At 44.4% G+C, this 20307-nt stretch overlaps 1 protein-coding gene and 1 long non-coding RNA gene across 5 annotated transcripts in view; both read right to left on the bottom strand.

Annotated features, from left to right (window-relative positions):
- NTM (neurotrimin) overlaps positions 1 to 20307 on the bottom strand; it is a 1001303-nt gene that overhangs the window by 619620 nt on the left and 361376 nt on the right. The window lies entirely within an intron of this gene.
- On the bottom strand, positions 1261 to 10788 carry LOC146399935 (uncharacterized). Its single transcript, XR_014815589.1, has 2 exons — positions 8722 to 10788; positions 1261 to 5324 (listed from the first exon to the last, which is right to left on the bottom strand). It is a non-coding gene; the product is annotated as an uncharacterized LOC146399935 (long non-coding RNA).

The following is a 20307-nucleotide window of genomic DNA, read 5'->3' as shown; positions in this document are numbered from 1 at the left end:
ATTCTAACGGCTTTTCACAGCCCACTGACTTGAAATTGACTGCCTGCAGCTCTGTTTTACTGCATGGAGGACACAGAGAGAGAACGATGGACTAAAGGAAGGAAACTCCAGCGTCATGAGCCACAAATTTCAAAAACTGAAATTTTTCTAGGGATTTGAGTACAAGCTACTGAAAAGCATACACATGGTTTTTGCTATTGCAGTCCAATTAGTAGATAAGCACTCTCTCGTTTTGTGTACAATAAGCTAAAATCCATAAAGTAGTCCTTGATAATAGCTGCTCCCTAGGGAAAGAGGGGTGTGTTTGTGGAGCATTCATCATGCCAGGAACAGGACACTGTCTGGTTCTTGGATACATCGTATTATGTAAGCCCACATCACCCTTTGAGACAGGCAAGAGTTATTTTCCTCGTTTCCCAGCTGTGGAAACTGAGGCATACAGATGTAGGCAGCTCTGCCTGAGACCCAGAGGTGGCCAGTGGTGTGGCTGGAATTTGAATGTTCACTCCCTGGCCGGTAAGGGAGCTACAGCTCGGGAATTGTAAATAAGAAAATCAAAAGTCAGTGAAAAGAGGCCGCTTAGTCAGCACTCTGTTGAGGCATGTGCCAGAGGGAGGCTTCAAACTCGGACTTGACTCCCAAGCCATTGATTTTTCCATTAAACCAAAATGTCAGATAATCGCTCTCCTGGGTCTCAGGGCCCCCTCCTCACTCTGCGTGTTTCTCCTTCAGCTGAGCCCCTTACTCATGGTTTTCGCAGGCTCCTCACCTTCAGCCGGCTGCTGGGTATCTGTCTGTGTCTGAGGAGCGAAGAGAAATCAGACAGCGAAGAGAAATCAGAGCCTCAGGCAGCCTTTGGCAACTGCAGTTTTCCATCTGGGACTTATTGTAATGTTGTCACATTCTCCTCTCCTGCTGGCAAACGCTGCAATTCCAACCTCATGTGACAGCAGTGCCTTCCCACCCCTGGACTGGGAAGCACATGACCGAGCCCAGCACATGATGTTTCTCAGCTACGTGGCACATGGCACTGAGCTGGTCGGATTCTGGAAACCTCCCTAGGCATCAGAAAGGACAAGAGAAGAGGTGCAGGCCGGCCAAGTGCGACCAGTGTGTGGTGGTGAGAGGCTCATCACAGGTTATAAAACAGCTTAGACTCAAAAATTCTTTCAATGTTGAAAGAGTCCTTATGTAATAATGACGGTTTGTGGTCCCTGAAGCCTTCCATGGGGAGCACTGCTATCCCCGCTTTTTAATGTATTTTATTTTATTTATTTTATTTTACTTTCTTGCATTTTAGGGCCATACCCACGGCATATAGAGTTTCCCAGGCTAGGGACAGAATTGGAGCTACAGCTGCCAGCCTACGCCATAGCCACAGCAATGCAGTATCTGTGACCTACAGCACAGCTCACGGCAACACCGGATCCTTAACCCACTGAGCGAGGCCAGGGATCAAACCCACAACCTCATGGTTACGAGTCAGATTCGCTTCCGCTGTGCCACATTGGGATCTCCCCCACTTTTTTAGATTGGGAAAATAAAGTCGCAAGAGGCTGAATAACTTGCCCACGATAGCAGTCAGCGCTAAGTTTGGGTTTCAAACCTTAAATGCCTTGATTCCAAAACCCATCTTTTTTGATAATCCCCCTCCAGCAAAATGAGCTGTTTTGACTTCTCAAAAATCCACCCAATACTCTTAATACTGATTCCTTTAAAAACAACGTAGGGGGTAGAGGGGTGAGAAAGGAATTTTCCTTTTCAGTGCCATTGAAGCTCAATCATCTCTAAAATGCTGCTGTGAGCATGGCAGGAGGAGGATTGGTACCTTGCTTGGCAGATGGAAAAAGCAGATGAATGGCCACTCTTAGTGATAAGGCTTCGGGGATCAGAGCCCATGTCCTGTGGCCTCCAGTTCAATCCGAGTAAACATAACATCTCATTTTTCAACTCTGGCTCATTTGATGGGAGTTGCCTATACCCCCAGGTTGACTTTGTCTAAAGTATGTCCTCCACAGGCAAATCATTTGGACCCAACATATGATGGGGAATCTGGAGGGACGCTAGACACATTTGTGAAAAGGAGTCTGCATTGACCTGTAGATGTCAGGCTCAAAATAGGCTCTTTCGGGAGTGATACGTGGCTTATTGATAAAGAGTAGGCGTCCCCTTGAGGACTACAGATCTTGGTGTCTCATTCTACCAAAAAACAGTGCAGCAACATCCGTAGGCAATTGAGAATTAGTTGTGGGAGCTGGGACATGAAGAGAAGCCATGGTTTTCCCGGAATTTCCTCTATAATTGACAGTCTTGAATACAGCATAAAAACCATTTCCCTTTCATTACTCTAAAAAATTTCCTGTTGGTTCTGCCCTATTTCACAAGTTCTACCTTGATGCTAATTCACAGTGACCATGTTTAGCAGGTGAACCAGGCTTCTGGAAGCAGGGTGGTCATGGGAAATGTGTAGAAACCACGGGGAATGTGTCACGCCCTTCTTGGCGCTGACGCAACCCATGAGACAAAGGGCCCCTCCCTCCATCCACCCCCACACTGTGGCCGGACACCTGAGTCTCGGGTGCATCTTGTCATCTGGGCTGGACCTGTCTATCTAGAAAAAGCACCTGAGGCGAAGGATCTGGGAACAATGGCTAAGCCAGCCCATCCACTGCCATCCGCTTGCTCCACCGCTAATGAAAACCGTGGCTGCTGGCTGTCCCTGCAGCCCCCGGGACCTCAGAGAGGAAACAAAGCCCTGAGGATGAAGGAGTCAGTTTGATCTACAGTGTAATTACAGCCGTGCTGTGAGACAACACAAATTTGGCTCTTGTGCGGGCATATTTTTTTCCAATCCAGAAATTAATTTTCATATCAAGAAAATAAACCATTTAACTTTTGAAACTGAATTGGACAAGGGAGAGAAAATGCCAAGGATGGCAACCTGGGGTCTAGGATGTCAGCCTTGTCCTGGGCGTTGCTATTTCCAACAGAGTTTGAGAAGAATGGGAACTCCCACCACACCTCCCCGCCTGGCCCCAGGGCGGAAACCAAGAATCAGATTCTAAGTGGAAGATATTTGTGGAAGCGAGGGGAGGGGAGCGGGGAGGGAAGCACACAAAGGAGAAAGAAAAAGGGGAAAAGGAGCAGAGAGCACAGACATCACAAGAGCAGATCTATTCATCTTCCCCCAGGAGCAGGAAGGGAGAAGTTAAAGGATGTCTGATGCTCTTTTCTGAGTTCTGGAGGGCAAATGAAATAACAAGAGAGAAAACGCTGAAAAATCAGCACAGTTTATACCAGATAAAACAGAGGGGCAGTCAAACAAATAGCAGGAATAGCTTCTCTTCTTCTGGGAAGGGGAACGGAACAAGGATGCTAACTGAACTTCAGATCACAGGTTCTCCTTGAGGGCAGCTGTTTGTGCTCAGACTGGGGGTGGGTCTTAAGTTTGAGATCCACCAATCCTGCCCCTGGAGCTGTGCCCCTCCCCTTCCCATCTACCTGGCATCTCTCCCCTCCCGCCCACGCCCCAGTCACTGTGTCCTTCCTTAGCCCTCTGGGCACTAAGTGGTGGGGGCTCATCCCATGTGAGCCATTGCCCCCTCTTAAATGAGCTGCCGTGTTTAAGGAACGCCTTCCCAATGCCAGGACCATCAGAACCCAGTGGGTTCCATTTGTGAACTGGCGATTGGCATTTGCCATCTGCCTCTGCGAGGAATGAATCATGAGCTGCTGCAGCTGCCGACCCTCAACACCCCCTGAACGTGTTCAGGGTGGAGATCAGGAGGGAGGTGCTCTGGGTTCTGGGAAAACTGGCATAATAGGTCTTCAGATAGATCTTTCCAAGAGTACATTTTATGAACCCAGTTCTTGCACCTCCTTGTATCTAGAAAAGCACTGACCTCCGTCATGGTGACGTCTGCTTTTAGTACCTAGCAATGACCTTCACAAGGCTGGCTGTGACCTTTTGAAAAACGTGCGCTTGGTCAGCGTTCCCATCATAGTCAGCAGTTAACGAACCCGACTAGGATCCATGAGGACGCTGGTGTGATCCCAGGCCTTGCTCAGTGGGTTGAGGATTCAGCCTTGCTGTGAGCTGTGGCGTAGATTGCGGATGTGGCTCGGGTCCAGCGTTTCTATGGCTGTGGTGTAGGCCAGCAGGTGTGGCTCCAATTCAACCCCTAGCCTGGGAATCACCATGTGCCATAAAAAGCAAGAAAAAAAAAAGTGTGTTTGGTTGCATGTATCTCCCCCTTCACCAAAATCACATATATAGTCACCACCCCCTTTTTAGATTGGTTTCTCAGAGCCATCTGAAATGCTGCCTCCCAGGCTAGAGTCCTCGTTTTGTCCCAAATAAAACTGAACTCTCACCTTTTAGGTGGTGCATGTAGTTTAAGCCCCCTTTCTTCTAGACACCATTAGCCTGACAGTCTGACATCCAGAAGTAGCAGCTTTCTAAATACTAAACGTGGAGCACGGTCCTGCATTTGAAGGCACAGGTATAATTTTAAGCTCCTGAAAGATGATCATGATGCTCAGGGGTCTTGCAGTGGCTCTGCTCCCCGCCCAGGGAGCCACCATTAATAATGGCCAATTTAGAAGTAAACACACATCACAACGATCCACGAGAGGGTGATGAAGCAACACGAAATTCCCAGCTATGATGGATGATGAACAAACTTTCTTCCAGGACAGAAGCCGGGATGGCAATTCTCTCCTCAATCATCCATGTCCTCCCCCTTCCCTCCTCTGCTGGTGCCACCCTAAGAGAAGTCAGGGACATTTTTGCACCCTTTCAACAACATCGCCTTAGGTTGATCATCTACATTTTCTCTCTTCTTTCTTGTGTCCTGGGCTGCCTTGCCAGAGGGGGCAGTTTTTGGTAGATGAGGAACGAATCTCGGGAGCTGACAGAACACCGTCTCCTCATCTCCTCGTCATCTCCCGCTGGTCAAGTGTCAATTGCGATGGAACAGAAAGTGAGATCCATTGGCGGAGCCAACAACACTCACTTGATTGAGGTGAGGAGGAGAGGGGGAGGTGGTGGGTGGGGTGGTCCTGTCCCTTCCCATGATGCGCAGGGCTTTTCAAGCAGAGCAGAGTGGGTATCTGGAGTAGACAATGATGCCTCCAGACCTGCCTGACAGCCTGCATCCACTGAGGACTCTTTTTTTTTTTTTGTCTTTTTGCCTTTTTCTAGGGCCGCTCCCGTGGCATATGGAGGTTCCCAGGCTAGGGGTCCAATCAGAGCTGTAGCCACCGGCCTACACCAGAGACACAGCAACGCAGGATCCCAGCCACATCTGCGACCTACACCACAGCTCACGGCCACTCTGGATCCTTAACCCACTGAGCGAGGCCAGGGATCGAACCCGCAACCTCATGATTCCTGGTTGGATTTGTTAACTACTGCGCCACAACGGGAACTCCTCTGCTGAGGACGCTTGACCTTGTAGTCATAGAACAGGCCTGGCGGGCAGGTGGAAGACAGGGAAAGATGTGTGAGTCTGTGAAGGAGAGGGATTTTTGGATACCAGTTAGCCTTGGTAAGTTGGAAGGAACTCTGGAATCCAGGGCTGGCTGTATTTTCTAGATGCCCAGCATCCATGAAAGGCTCCAACTAGGATAAGTCGTCCTTCCTAGATCTGTCTCTCACCCTGAAATAGTGGAAATCACGCCAGGGTGGGGAGGGACAGCTTGCCTGGTGCTCTCCTTTTTTTTCTTTTATGTGAGAAAACTGAGGCACAGGGAGGTGGTGTTTGTGGAGGATCCACAGCTTCAAGTGTTCACACCGAATGGTTCAACCCAAGGGATTTATATCTTGAGTGGAAACCCAAGGAGAGGCCAAGGTCCCCGACTCCCACTCCAGACTGGAAGTATTCCTCCTTGTCATAAAATTAGCAGAAAGAGCAACTGTCACAGAACGTGAAAACCATCAAAGGAGCTGCCAAGCAACAGATGAACACAGGCCACAACCGAGGGTCAATTAAAGGTAAAACTCCAGTTCTATCCTTTGCTCAAAGCCAAACCCCTTGCCAAGGGACGCATGAAACAGAACTTCCTATTCTAGCTGTTCATTTATTTGTATCCTAGGAATTTTGTTTCAGACAGTATATGGCTGTCCCTTCCGACTTTTGTTTTATTTTAATGATTTTAATTTTTTCCATTATAGTTGGTTTACAATGTTCTGTCAATTTCCTACTATATAGCAAAAAGCCCCAGTCACACACATAAATGTACATCCTTTTTCTCACTTTATCCTCCATCATGTTCCATCTCAAGCGACTAGATAGAGTTCCCTGTGCTATACAGCAGGATCTCATTGCTTATCCACTCCAAATGCAACAGTTTGCATCTATTAACCCCAAATTCCCAGTCCATCCCACTCCCTTCCCCTCCCCCTTGGCAACCTCAGGTCTGTTCTCCAAGTCCATGCATTTCTTTTCTGTGGAAAGATTCATTTGTGCCACATATTAGATTCCAGATACAAGTAAAACCATATGGTATTTGGCTTTCTCTTTCTGACTTCCTTCACTTAGCATGAGATTCTAAAAGGTAAACAAAGTTGACAAACCTATGGCCAGACTCACCAAGAAGAGAAGAAACCCAAATAAACAAAATAAGGAATGAAAAAAGGAGAAATCTCAGCAGATACTGCAGAGATACCAAAAAAAAAATAAGAAAATACTAGGAACAATTGTATGCCAACAAATTTGACAACCTCCAACTTTTAACACCATGTGCTTCATCAAAATGACTGTGCAGCTTGTGATTTTGCCAAGGTAGGTGGAAGTGGGGTGGATGAGGAGTTTGGGGTTAGTAGACACTATTACATTTATAATAGATGTGCAATGATGTCCTACTGTACAGCACAGGGAACTGTATATAGTCTCTTGAGATAGACCGTGATGGAAGATAATATAAGAAGAGGAATATACATAAGTGTGTATAACTGGGTCACTCTGTTGCACAGCAGAAATTGGCACAAAATTGTAAATCAAGTATAATTTAATAAAAAATTATTAAAAATGACTATTGCATTTCTATTATGTGTGTGTGTGTGTGTGTGTGTGTGTGTGTGTGTGCAGGATATATACGTATCCTTTAGAAACAAACCCTTTTACACCTGGCTTTTCTCATGATGTGTGCCTGGTAATTATATCCACTGTTCAGATGGAGAAACTGAGGGTCAAAACTGGCCAGTGTGCGGAGAACACAGGGGAAATGAAGTGTGAAGTTGCCCTTAAGCCCCTCGGAGATTTCACACGACCCGGACAGCTGAGAACAGTGCCTGGGAGCTTTGCCAGCCCTCAGCCAGAGGGGAAATATTCTTCAGTGTGGCTCCCATAATGAAAGAGTGTTCTTTCCTTTTCTTTGTCTTTTTTTTTTTCCCCTTTGCAGCACATTTTTGGCAGGATCAGCTAAATAAGTGTTATACAATCTAGCACCTCTTAAGACCTCTGTGGCAAAAAGGCCACAGAGTAAGAAGGAGAGGCTTCTCGAGTGCTCAGGAAGGATTTTGTCACTTATTCCTAGTTGATCTTATTAGCACCTGTCATAGGGAAGTTAGGTCCTTGGTTGCCTTTTCTTGGCTTCCTCAGTATTTGTCATCTCATTTCTATGGTGCTTGCTGTTATTTTAATTATTCTTCGTGCTTATTATTGAATTTTAATTTTCTGAGCAGCCCCTGGGTGATGGTAGAGAAATAATAAAAAGGGGTAAAATAATAATTATTGTGAGCAGTGACACGGGGGATACTGTGCTTCTGGCCGTACTGATACTGTGATTGGATTATTAATCATGATACGAGCAGTGCCAATAATGAAAGCCATCTCCATCTAGAAGCTCAAAGCGTTTTAGAGAAATACGAACTTGCACACACTCCAGCATCTTGGGGTAGAGCCGAGGAGAGGAGTCTGGGTATTAACCATGTCCCTACCCTCAAGTCAGAGATGACAAGACAATATAAGCACAAGGAAGAATTGTTTCTGGTGAACAGAACAATTAGGGATGAGAGTAAAAGTTGGGGACCCTGTATCCTAGGATGATGATATTGACTCCTCTAGAAGGGGGCTGGGTCTCATGCACTCCGGGTCTCTCCAGTAAAAGAACACCTATGTGGCCCACACTACATGCTTGCTGAAAGGCTGGGAGGCAGGTAGGCAGCAAGAAGGAAGGACTCACTAAATAGAAACGTATCACTTAAGTCAGAAAGGAAAAAGGGGGATCCAGGATCCTTAAGTGGGCTTTAGCAAGCACTCCACCTGCATCACAAACGCAGTGGCTCCTTAGCCACTCTGAACCCAAGCTCATCCAGACAGAGAAAAACCAACGTTGCATGATAGCGCCTATACATAGAATCTTTCAAAACTATACAAATTAACTTATTACAAAACAGAAATAGATTCAGAGACATAGAAAGCAAACTTATGGCTACCAAAGGGGAAGGGGGGGAGTACATTAGGAGTTTGGGGTTAAGACGTATATAATACTATATATATATATAAAATACATAACCAAAAAGGACTTACAGGATATCCTCAATATTTTTAATTACATATCAGAGAAAAGAATCTGAAAAAGAATAGATAGATAGGAGTTCCCATCATGGCTCAGTGGTTAACGAACCCAACTAGTCCATGAGGACGGGGGTTTGATCCCTGGCCTCGCTCAGTGGGTTGAGGATTTGGTGTTGCCGTGAGCTGTGGTGTATATCACAGATGCAGCTCGGATCCTGCATTGCTGTGGCTGTGGTGTAGGCTGGCAGGTGTATCTCCGATTCAGCCCCTAGCCTGGGAATCTCCATTATGCCATGGGACGGCCCTAAAAAATAAAAAAAAAATAAAAAAAAAGAAGAAAAAGAATAGCTAGCTAGATAGATAGATAATAGATGACAGATAGATAATGTCTACACTTCGACACAAATATATAAATAATGGAATTGCTGTGCTATACACCTGAAACTAACATGCCATTGTAAATCAACTATAGTTCAATTTTTTAAAATTAAAAAAAAAAAAAACACTCCAGGCTTATTTCCAGAGGGACCATCAAAAGGACAAATCAGCTTCTGGGCTGGGGATGAGGTGGCAGATTGACGGATGGGAAGTCACTGATTAACAAGTTTGTCCCCGTCTTGCCTTGTCCCCCTCCCTGTGCTGCCCCTTTGGCGTCAAGGGTCTACACCACCAGGAGTCTGCCACCGGTTGCTATTTTAAGCACATTCTCATGTTGCCCATAACTTATTCCAAAAAATGACCTATTGATATAGACAAAAAGTTACAAACAGTGATGTTCTTTATAACATCATTCATAACACCAGACAATCTGAAATTATCTTAATGATCAGCAATAAAATATATAACATAAATTGTAGTCTAACAGCATGCTAGATTATCGTATAGCTATTAAAATAACATCTCAGAGTACTTTTAAAGGCATGGGAAAATAGGATGATGTTAAATGGGCATAAAAGCCAGGAACACAAACCAGAGGGCAAGGCCCTTGTTAGTGGAGCAATGAAAGAGGCAGTTGGTAGCTTCCAACATATCTTGAAGGCCAGGCTAAGGGGATTTGGATGTAACTCATGCAGAAGGGGAAAGGGCACAATTTCTCCTTAAAAGAATAACATAGCTGTCATTTTTCATTAAAACAAGGCTTTAATGTTTAGTTAATAATTATATTCACCGTGTTAATGCTATAAATTAATAAATGATTATCACTGTAATAATGTTAATGCAAATCATTATATCAACAGAATCAATGAAAAGAGAAACCAAAACATGTAATTGGGAACAAATGACTAAAACACAAGAGATTTCAACATTCCTGGGTAAACATTATTTGGCAAGATAGTAATAATATTGAATTTTAGCAATTGGTTTACTTCTTCTTCATTTTTCTTTAATAAAAAATGAAAATTCTAGCTAATTGTTTTTCTCTCATTCTCCTTGCTCTAACAAATCAGTGTTTTAATGTTTGTAAGTTCTTTATAAAACTGACCTGTGATTCTCTGTCAGTCTCTGTCTCCAATATGGATATGTGGGTAATTATGATAGTATAACCATTTTTCTTCCACAGGAATATAAATAAAATAATATTATAAAAGTAAAAATGCATATATGCCTATGGAAATTTACATATCATATATAGACCTGGACCACATATTTTGGCAAAAGAAAAATGTCCACACAAATAGACATTATCAGCAAATATTTTGATGCCTTCTGAAAATACTTAAACCTAACAATGCAAACAGGGTGGAAGAAGCTAGCACCAGGAGTAAGATTAGGAGACTTTGTGTGAACAAAAAGACCCATGAAAATCAAAATCAGGGGGGCATTTTATCAAAACTACAATGCACATATTGCCTTGAAATTTCCTCTATGGAAATCTCACATTGAGTACAACCACTATGGAGAATAGTATGGAGGTACCTTAGAAATCTATACATAGAACTACCATATGATCCAGCAATCCCACTCTTGGGCATATATCTGGACAAAATTTTCCTTAAAAAAGACGCATGCACCCGCATGTTCATTGCAGCACTATTCACAATAGCCAAGACATGGAAACAACCCAAATGTCCATCGACAGATGATTAGATTAGGAAGATGTGGTATATATACACAATGGAATACTACTCAGCCATAAAAAAGAATAAAATAACGCCATTTACAGCAACATGGATGGAACTAGAGTCTCTCAAACTGAGTGAAATAAGTCAGAAAGAGGAAGACAAATACCATATGATATCACTTATATATGGAATCTAACATATGGCACAAATGAAACTTTCCTCAGAAAAGAAATGCATGGACTTGGAGAATAGACTTGTGGTTGCCAGGGGGAGGGGGAGGGAGTGGGGTGGATTGGGAGCTTGGGGTTAATACATGCAAACTATTGCCTTTGGAATGGATTAGCAATGAGATCCTGCTGTGTAGCACTGGGAACTATGTCTAGTCACTTATGATGGAGCATATTTTGAGAAAAAAGAATCTGTACATGTATGTGTAACTGGGTCACCATGCTGCACAGTAGAAAAAAACATTGTATTGGGGAAATAACAATTAAAAAAAAAAACAACAACAACAAAAAAAGAAATCTCACATTGAGAAAGTTATTTTTCAGTTTGGCTAGCTCTGTGTTGAAGGAAAACACGTCTGCTGACACTGCAAAGAGAAAAGGGCAGGGCCGAGAGGGCTAGTGGCAGAACCAGGGAGGGCCTGAGTGACTGCTCAGCGATGGGAACAGGAGTGGTGATGGATCTTCTGTGACACCACGAACAGGAAAAGGGGCCACTTGGATACGGACTGAGGATGAGGAGAGAAGTGGATTGTTATAAAGACTCAGAAGTGTCCAGTCTGGACAACTGGGTGAGTAAATAATAAATTGGGCTAATAAATAACCAAATGCAAGATAGATTTTGCACTGCCTATTGCACTGAGAACTTGCTATGGCCTATCTCATTAATTCTCATGACAGCCCTATGAAACAGGTTCCTTAATTATCTTCACTTTAACAGAAGAATAAACGGGGGCCCAGAGCGTTTACATAAAATAGCCTAAGATTGCCCAATTAAGAAGTGGCAGAGACAGTGGAATTTGAAAGTGCATACTTTTCCTGACCATTACTTTATTTATTTTTTCATCTTTTTATGGCCGCACCAGCGGCATATGGAGGTTCCCAGGCTAAGGGTCCAATCGGAGCTGTAGATGCTGGCCCTTATACCACAGCCACAGCAATGCCAGATCTGAGCTGCATCTGCGACCTACACCATAGCTCACGGTAATGCTAGATCTTTAACCCACTGAGCGATACCAGGGATCGAACCTGCGTTCTCATGGACACTAGTCAGGTTTGTTCACCCCTGAGCCATGACAGGAACTCCCTGACCATTATGTTATACCACACATGGTAGGACATCAAATGGACAGACATTCCTACAGATAGAGGCATTTGCTGGGGGTGGGGTGGGGATTCCGCAGAGGGATCACCAAAGGACAGAACAGACACGAACAACCACCAGCAGACCCAGCCCAAGAGGCATTTTCCAGAGAAGAGCAAATCTCCATGGCTCAGGCTGTGTTGGGCTGGCCCTTGCCTCTGTAAATGCAATTTGGTGAACTCAGTCATGAGGTCCAACCAGCCCACTGCCTGCTTGATGGTGAATTTCATCAAGGAAGCTTGGCAGCCTACATTCAGGGCCAATTCTGTTATGATTGCTTCCTCTAAATCAGAAAGAAAATTGAAAAGATTGACACATGCACACACGAGCCTGAGTGGAAGTCTGGTAGGGTGATGATTGGTGCCCCAGCCATGACCTTTATTTTCCATTAATGGACCTGGGCAAGTGTCAGCTGTGTTTGAAGCTGCATAAAATGAACAGAAATAAGAGGGATAAACAGGAACAGTTAAGAGCCTTTTTAAAGAGGAATTTGGAGTTGATTAAATAACATCATATACAAGGAAAAGCTCTGATCTCAAACTCAAATGGAAGATGAGCATCAAAACCAAGCATTTACCTGCCCAACCAGGCTGAATTATTTTTAGCAACATGAAAATGGGAACTGATCTACATATCTTTGATCTAAAGAAACCAGATAAACATAAAGTTAAGAAGGATCCACAATGCTTGCGATTTTCCTTGGAGTGAATTTCTTGATTTTGCTCTCTTTAGAGAGAGCAAAATCAGGGTGAAGAAATTGGACATATTGAGAACACACACTGGGGGATGGGGTTGTGGATGCTGCAACATTTTAGAACCAACAGTGAGGTATAATTGGATAATTGTATTTTTTTCTGGTCTGAGAAATTATAAGGGAAAACAATTCTGTATTCTGAATCTCTAAAGTATTTCATGGATTTTAATAAAAGCAGCTGGCAATCTGATGTAAGAAGTACTGGGTAATAACGTCCTAAGGAGAATTATCTTTTTATAACAAAATCTGTTGAGGTCTTACTGATTGGGTTCGAGAGCTGACAATGATCTTCCTGAAGACTGTTTTATTTCAGAGAGAAACCCCTGACCTCAGACATTGTGCCGATCCTAACAGAAGTCCTTGAAATTTGAAATTTTTCTCCCCATGAGGCACCGAGGATCCATTCCTGACTCTGACAGATGCTTTCCTTTCCTCTTTCCTTTCCACACTTTTACTGTCCCGCTAAGTATGTTTCTCCTGCTCTTCTTCTCCTAGAAGTCAGGCATCCGTACAAATTTAGCAACGATCTATGTGATGATTATTACAAAAACACTTAGTCCACACTCATCCACCCTCACATGTGTCCACGTGTTTATAGGGTATGTATTACCCCTGGACAATTTTTTTTTTTTTGTCTTTTTGCTATTTCTTTGGGCTGCTTCCGCAACATATGGAGGTTCCCTGGCTAGGGGTCGAATCGGAGCTGTAGCCGTTGGCCTACGCCAAAGCCACAGCAACGCGGGATCTGAGCTGCGTCTGCAACCTACACCACAGCTCACAGCAATGCTGGATCGTTAACCCACTGAGCAAGGGCAGGGACCGAACCCGCAACCTCATGGTTCCTAGTCGGATTCGTTAACCACTGCGCCACGACGGAAACTCCACCCCTGGACAATTTTATGGAGCTCTATCATGCCCACCTCAAATGCATCATGTTAATGACAAATGCGCTAAGAATCTGCAAACAGCCAATAAGCACAGGAGACAATGTCCCACGTCATTAGCCATCCAGGAAGTGCAAATCCAAACAATGTCCCACATCATTAGCCAGCCGTGAAGTGCACATCCAAACCATGGACCACTCTAGGATGGCTGTGACCCAAAGACAGGCACTGACAAGGGTTGCTAGGTTATTGAGAAACTGGCAACTTCATCCACGGCTGGTGGGAAGGTAAAATGGTGAGGCCACATTGGAAAACAGGTTGGTAGTTCTGCAAAGAGTTAACCATAAAATTACCGCACAACCTGGCGGTTCTACCCCTGGGTACATACCCAAGAGAAATGATGGCACAGGTCCACAAAAAGACCTGTATATGAAAGTTCATAGCAGCATTATTAGCTATTAATGACAGCCAAAGAGCAGAAATATTCCAGTTTTCTATCAAGTAATGAATGGATAAGTAAAATGTGGTCTATCTAAACAATGGAATATTATTTGGCCAAAAAAGGGAATGAAGCACTGACACGCTTACGACGTGGATGAATCTTGAAGATGCTAAATGAAAGAAGTCAGACACAAAAAGCCACGTATTGAATAGTACATTACATGTACAGAATAGGCAAATCCATAGAGAAAGAAACCACTAGTCTCTGGCTGCCAGGGGCCGGGAGGAGGGGGAAGGGGAAGTGATTACTAATGAGTATGGGGTTTCTTTTAGAAGTGATTAAAAAAATGCTTTGGAGGAGTTTCCGCTGTGGTTCAGTGGAAACAAATCTGACTGGTATCCATGGGGATGCAGGTTCAATCCCTGGCCTTGCTCAGTGAGTTAATGATCAGGTGTTGCCGTGAGCTGTGGTGTAGGTCACAGATGCAGCTCAGACCTGGCTTTGCTGTGGCTGTGGCATAGGGCAGAGGCTACAGCTCCAGTTTGACCTGGAAACCTCCATATGCCCTGGGTACGGCCCCGAAAAAGGACAAAAAAATGCTGTGGAGAGTGTGGTAATGATGGAAGAATGTCATAAATATACTAAAACCTACTGAACTGAATACTCTAAAAGCCAACATTTTCTAGTATGTGAACTATTTCTCGATTACCAACAAAGACACTGGGAAAACTAACCTCTCAATATCCCATCTTCATTGGTGACACCCTGGCCCCTTAAGCACCCAGAGGCCCCCGTCCATCCCACAGTATTTAAGAGTGTCCACTGCATGTGGTAGCCCTAAGACCTAACATTTCCTGACCACTCAGCCCATCCTAGGGGTTCTTTGACATGCTTTATATGGATTAACTCCCTTAATCCTCACAACAACCTCTTCCAGCAGACGGAAAACTCAGGGTGGATAGGCTAGGTAACTGCCTAAGGTCACGCTTCTTATAAATGTCAGTGCATTTCAGATTTCAAATCCTTATGGTCTGACTTCTAAATCGACACTTTTTTTTTTTAATCATCACACACTATTATCCAACCATATACTGCATTATCCTACACCTCATTCCCTCAGAGTCCAGATGCACACCCGGAGAGGGAGACTAGCTGAGCAGTTAAGTGTTGGGTACTATTATTATTATTTTTATTATTATCATTTCACTACACTGTAGTTCACTTTAGGCAAAGTGGTATAAGAGAGGGCCCTTACTTTCTTAAAGCTTATTTTTTAGTAAACATATCCACAGGAGTGCCTGCTGTGGTGTGGTGGGTTAAGAATCTGATTGCAACAGCTCTGGTAGCTGATAAGTCCGGGTTTGATTCCCGGCCCGGTTTGGTGGATTAAAGGATCTGGTGTTGCCTCAGCTGCGATGTAGGCTGCAGATGAAACTTGGATTCAGTTTCTGGCCCGGGAACTTCCATATGCCATGAGTGTGCCCATAAAATTATATATATATAATTTGGTAACTGTGGTAATGATGGCAGAATGTCATAAATATACTAAAACCCACTGAATTGAATACTTTAAAAGCTAACACTTATACACACACACACATATGTATGTATATATGTATGTATACACACACACATATATATCCACAAACCATACATACATATATATATATCCACAAACACCTACAATACAGATGTATTCCTGTATTCTAGGATTCAATTCCTGGCCCAGGAACTTCCATATGCCATGAATGTGTTCATAAAATTATGCATACACACACACACACACACACACACACACATCCACAGACCATATATACATGTATATGTATACACATGCATATCCACAAACACCTACAATACAGGTGTAATGAGTAGCATGTATTCCACAGAAGAGCAGAAGCAGAGTGATCACTGCCATGCTGGGTAGTCAGGAAGACAATGTCAGTGGTTGCCTGGATGCTGGGCTTTGCATGGGCTGTGTATGCCCACAGGTAGGCTGGAGCCTGGTCCAGGGGAGCAGTGCCAGCTTTTACCCAGGTCTACCTGGGCCTGAACCTCAGGGTAGCTTTCCTGCTTCCGGACCCTCTACCTGCAATCCATCTTACAGACTTTTGCCGGGCTGAATTTCCTTAGGAATTAAGACCTGTCTTCCATGGAATGGAAACCATCCTCCTGAATCTGACCGCTTCTCCCTGGCATGTTTGTAGCACCTTCTAACTCACCTAGTTAGCAATTTCTCCTCCTGCTGCCATGAGCTGATCAATGCTTCCAAACAGGGCCCTGTCGCTTGCTGCTGCCCTTTTTGGAAGCATATGAAAAGCCAAATTTGTAACTGTCTTTTAGCAATGCTTTGGATAGAAAAGAATATATTCTGTGCACTGGCTTCCCTTTAATTTCTATTCTCATCTTGGTTCCCCTCACTGGTTTTGAGCTGTTGAAGGTATATTTGATCCCTCTGTACCATATGTGGAGCTAGAAGGGAGGTAAAGCTCTTCCTCTATAAATTGGCTCTTTTGGAAACCAGATGTCCCAGAATGACCACGGACTTTGCCTTCCCAAGAGGATTCTGTTTCTCTTTAGGAAAAGGTCTTGCCAGGCTCTTTGGGGTGAGGAAGGCAAAGGCCCTGAGGACACAGACTAGAGGAAGCACCCAAGCTGTTTTGTGTGACAGAGTAAGAGGAAGTTAGGAGGCGACCAGGCCATGGGGGGGATCAACTTCAAGAGCCGGGGGCAGCTCATTCTTGGGAGAGAGAAGTGGGCCTCATCCCGAAGCAGGAGGCTGAGACCTGGGAAGGAGGCCCAGCAGGAAATGGCTAGAGGCAGGGATGCTGAGCAATGTCTAGGACTGCTAGCATCTCTCTGAAACTTCATCTTAGCACAGTGGCTCCAGGAGCGAAGGGATGGGGCATAGATTCTTGGTGCCTGTAGTTACAGGCTGGATGGCCTTGGGCACCTTACCTAAACTTTCTGAGCTTTAGTTTTCTCATGTATGACATGGAGAGAATAATGTTCCCTCATTAGGTCTTTGTGTCCACAAAATGGAATGATGTTTGTGATAGGACAAGTACATAAGCTGGCGTCATAAGTGCCTGCAAAGTGTGAAATAGGCATGATGGCTAAAAGCATGGACAGTGGAGTTAAATATGCCTGGATTTGCATTCCCATCCCCTAACAGAGTTGTGTGACCCTCTTAAAGGGTCCCTTGATCTGTATAGTAAGGACTGCCTTGTCTCCCAGAGTTGATGTGGAGATTCAAGCCAATAATACTTATAAAGCACAATGTCTGGTATACAGTGTCCAATGAATAATAACAGAGGCAAGGATAACTGTAGTTACTCTTAGTATTATTTTTTCAATCATCTTCTATCAATACCTCTATGTGCTTAAAATACGGTTCTTCAAAGCTGAGGTTCACAGGTGGTTCCTGGAGAGAAGGGACCAGATTCCAACTCTCTGACCACACTGTGTATATTATCACTCTTTTAAAATCCCAATATTTTGTGCGTTCATGATGATTTTCTAATTTTTCAGAAGAGGAATCTTTCTGCCCAGAGGTGGAGAGACAAGCCATCTAAGGTCACCTCATTATTTAATGGCCTGTCTGAAACTGGAATCCAGTTCTTCTGATCCTTGATTTGCTCTTCTTTCCACTATATAAAATGGAAATGCCCAAATCCTCTTTGCTGAGTCTGGCTGTTGAAAGTTATGAAGCATTATCTCCTGCCTTTCATGTCCTCCAGTAGTGTTTTAAGCCTCTTGCCATGGCAACCATCAAAATATTAAGCCCCTCAAAGCAGGATTGGAAAGGCAACTACAGTTCTGCTATTGTTCCTGGTGATGGATGGAATTGTGCAGAGCCAAGAATCAGTTATCACTGGTCCTCTTCCACTCAAGTGATGTAGAGCACAGAGCTGCTGGACCAAAATTCAATCTCGTCTAAGATGGCTTTGCTGTGATAGGTTCATGTTAGACACATAGCAAATAAAGACAGGCACGGGCATGGTAGTTTATAGCAGACCAATTTCTACTCTTCCTTTCTTTTTTCCCCCCTTTCTCCTTCCCTCTCTTACTTCCAAACTTCCTCTCTTTCTTTCTATGAGAATGGTAAGAGAGCCTCAAATCCAGGACAATTTTGAAATGGTTTCAGCCAAACAGATAAACTCAAGCCATCATTGTGCAAGCCTCCAAAAGATGAGACAACTGGACATAATAAGAAATGTAATAAGGAGTTCCCGTTGTGGCTCAGTGGTTAACGAATCAGACTAGGAACCATGAGGTTGCAGGTTTGATCCCCGGCCTCGCTCAGTGAGTTCAGGATCCGGCGTTGCCATGAGCTGTGGTGTAGGTTGCAGACATGGCTCGGATCCCGAGTTGCTGTGGCTCTGGCGTAGGCTGGCGACTACAGCTCCAATTAGACCCCTAGCCTGGGAACCTCCATATGCCATGGGTGCAGCCTGGAAAAGACCACAAAAAAAAAAAAAAAAGTAATAAAAATATATCCAGACCATTTGTTTTTGTCACCCTCCTTCTTTATCTTATTTTCCCACTTTTTATATCTTTAGCGATAAGCTTTGTGTGTATGCAATTGTGTATACGGAGATAGAGATTTGTAAAGACACTGAGTATATCTGCTACAGACAGGTGATGCTAGAAAGGCGGTCTGTTATTCATTGACCTCAGGTGACAGAAAGAAGCAGAAGGGGAGATATCTGAGATGATGGTAGCTAGCAGCAAGAAGGCCTAAGGGCCAATGCAATTTCTTTAAACCAAATAAAAAATTCATGGACGTGTGATATTTCAAAATAATTTCCCAGTTTGACATTATTCAAAAGAGGTCATTTCGAACTAGTCAGCGGAGGAAGGACTATCTCTTTTATAGCTGGGATTATAAACCAGCCCTGTGATTAGTGCCAGTGGACAAGTGTGTATACGTTGGGGGCGGGGGGGGGGAGGGGTGCAGGTATCCAGGCTGATGTTCTGTTCTCCCACCCAGATGTTGTGCCAGCTGTAGGGTCATGAGCCAGCTTGTGGACCCTACCTTCTCTACTTGTCTGATACATAGCTGGAGGCTTCTCTCTTTGGCTGCCCATCTGGCTCCTGGCACCAGGAAGTAAAATTATTATTATTTTTCCAAATGAAAGGCTTTGAATCACAGCTGTTAATTACCAGATGATTATTAAAAACACATATTGCCTACCGAGGTTTGAGAAGACAACTCATGCATGCTGACTGGCCCCCTCTCAGAGCTTCTTAGCTTCAAATGATGTGTGTGCTTCTTCAAAGAGCAAAATGTGATTTGACTATACATACAGGCAAATGCATAGAAGGGCGAAGAAGAGACTCCAGGACACAATTTAGAGTCAGAAGGACATTTTTCTGCCTGCACAGTGTGTTCCAGAATCTCTAATTGCATATCTTCACCCAATACCTGACTTGAATTACCTCCATTCTGGGCGGCCTTCTAGCACCTGCAGCCCCTCCAATGGTGCTAAGGCCTGTGCACCAGTGATGCCTCAGAGGAAGAAAGAAAAAAAGGCCCAGCAGAAGGGCACTAATAAATTATAGATCTCAGCTGTCATTCTGGGTCGCTGGATCCCGGCTGAGGGACAGATGGAGGCTGCCTGAGCTGGCAGAGCCTGGGGGAGGGGATAGCAGCCAGTGAGAGTGGACCCTTCACGTGTCTGGGGGAAATGATGGGGAATTATGGCTGGACAGGGACGAGGAGGCAGGCTGCGGGGCTTCGAGCTGGGAGATGGAGGAAGCGGAGGGGAGGAGCCCAGATGATTATGGGGCATTGCATGGGCTTTCTGTCTTAAATCCCAAATCCAGGGGACAACGTGGTCAGACCTGTAATCAAGAACCATCACGTGCTTTCTACATTCTCAGCATGGCGCTGGGCATGGTGGGGGCGAGGGCCATCTGAGATGGGGCTTCTCTGCCGTGGAGCTTACAGACTAGCGGGCCCCAAAGACCACAGTAGATGAGCGAGCTCATGAACGGGGCAGACAGTAAGTGCCGAATTCAGGCATTCATCAAACGTGAATGGGTGTGTGTGTGTTGGCGAGGGTGGGGTGGGGGGTGCGCGCGCAGGTATCCAGGATATTCAGCACCACATGGATCACGTCCTGTATCAATGAACAAAACAGAAGAACACCAAGTAAGATCTCCGGTCTCTTGGAGCTAACTTGCTAGCAGGGTGAGACAAAAAAATTCCAGGAAGTGAAATATACATAATGTTCTATGCAGATCAAAGCAATGGTGAAAAATAAATCAG

Source organism: Sus scrofa, chromosome 9 (assembly GCF_054392235.1).
Source record: "Sus scrofa isolate SSC_HxYL_T2T_F1_AM1 chromosome 9, Sscrofa_HxYL_maternal_Yorkshire_Landrace_v2.0, whole genome shotgun sequence".
In the NCBI taxonomy this organism is placed as follows: Eukaryota; Metazoa; Chordata; class Mammalia; order Artiodactyla; family Suidae; genus Sus; species Sus scrofa.
Note: the sequence above shows the minus strand (reverse complement) of the source record. Positions and strands in the feature narration are given on the sequence as shown.